Here is a 1,615-nt window from a genome sequence, read left to right as displayed (position 1 = left end):
AGGTTTCAAATGTTGGAGCCTTCCATCTTTAGGGATAAAAAAATGGAGGAGAAATCCTTTGGTGGTGTTGGATGTTTGGTTTTTTGCGTTTTTGTGGGGCTTTTGGTTTTTGTTGGTTGTTTTTTTTGTTTGGATATTTATTTGGTTTTTTTTTATGTTTGGTTGTTTTGGTTTTTTTTGTTTTGGTTGGGTTTTTTGGTTGTTTTTTGTTTTGATTGGATTTTTTTTGTTTTTGTGGGATTTTTGTTTTTTGTTGGTTTTTTTTTGGTTTTTGGTTTTGTTGATTGGTTTTTGGTTTTGTTGATTGGTTTTTGGTTTTGTTGTTTGGTTTTGTTGTTTGGTTTTTGGTTTTGTTGTTTGTTTTTTGCTTGTTGGCGGGGTTTGGTTTTTGTGGGATTTTTGGTTCATTTTTGTTTGGTTTTTTGTTTGATTTTGGAGGTTTTTTCTTCAGGTTTTTCACTCCCTCACACGAGTCACCCCACACTCCCAACAAACATTTCTCTCCTAATCCTAACCTCTCCCAAACCCACAACTCCCTTCCCAACCACCATAAAACCATCAAACAGCTTAAAACCAGAACTAAAATCTGGTTTTTATTTATTTAAAATTATAAAAACAAAAAAAAAGAAAACTTGGGAGTGTTTTGCTCCCATTAAATTCATTCAAACCACTACAGGGATCTAACAGCTGATTCCACAGGTTTTCTTTTTTTTTGTTTTTATAATTTTAAATAAATAGGTTTTTTTTTGGTTTTTATAATTTTAAATAAATAGTTTTTTTTTTTCCTTTTTCTTTTCACTTTCCTCTCTGTGGAAAAGTTTGTCTCTGGGTGGGGAAAGGAGAGGCGGGGAGGTTTGCTGGAACTTGGGAATGTTTTGCTCCCATTAAATTCATTCAAACCACTACAGGGATCTAAAGCTGATTCCACTGGTTTTCTTTTTATTTTTTTTGCTTTTATAATTTTAAATAAATAGGTTTTTTTTTTCCTTTTTCTTTTCACTTTCCTCTCTGTGGAAAAGTTTGTCTCTGGGACCTGGGTGGGGAAAGGAGAGGGGTTTGCTGGAACTTGGGAGTGTTTTGCTCCCATTAAATTCATTCAAACCACTACAGGGATCTAACAGCTGATCCCACAGGTTTTCTTTTTTTTATTTTTATAATTTTAAAGAAATAGTTTTTTTCCCCTTTTCTTTTCACTTTCCTCTCTGTGGAAAAGTTTGAGACCCGGGTGGAGAAAGGAGAGGGGTTTGCTGGACTTGGGAGTGTTTTGCTCCCATTAAATCCATTCAAACCATGGTTTTCTTTTCTTTTTTTTTTGTTTTTATAATTTTAAATAAATAGGTTTTTTTTCCTTTTTCTTTCCACTTTCCTCTCTGTGGAAAAGTTTGTCTCTGGGACCCGGGTGGGGAAAGGAGAGTGGGGGAGCTTTGCTGGAACTTGGGAGTGTTTTGCTCCCATTAAATTCATTCAAACCACTACAGGGATCTAACAGCTGATTCCACAGGTTTTCTTTTTTTTTAGTTTTTATAATTTTAAATAAATAGTTTTTTTCCTCTTTTCTTTTCATTTTCACTTTCCTCTCTGTGGAAAAGTTTGTCTCTGGGTGGGGAAAGGAGAG

The 1,615-nt window shown here is 34.3% G+C and overlaps 1 protein-coding gene across 1 annotated transcript in view; it reads left to right on the top strand.

Moving 5' to 3' along the window:
• The window catches only part of LOC130587299 (neuroepithelial cell-transforming gene 1 protein-like), a gene marked incomplete at its 5' end in the record, with an annotated part of 7,966 nt that overhangs the window by 1,030 nt on the left and 5,321 nt on the right, over positions 1–1,615 (top strand). The window lies entirely within an intron of this gene.

This window comes from Malurus melanocephalus, unplaced genomic scaffold (assembly GCF_030028575.1).
Source record: "Malurus melanocephalus ecotype Western Australia unplaced genomic scaffold, MMel_1.1 scaffold_1729, whole genome shotgun sequence".
Classification (NCBI taxonomy): domain Eukaryota; kingdom Metazoa; phylum Chordata; class Aves; order Passeriformes; family Maluridae; genus Malurus; species Malurus melanocephalus.
This window is presented reverse-complemented; position numbering and strand designations above follow the sequence as displayed.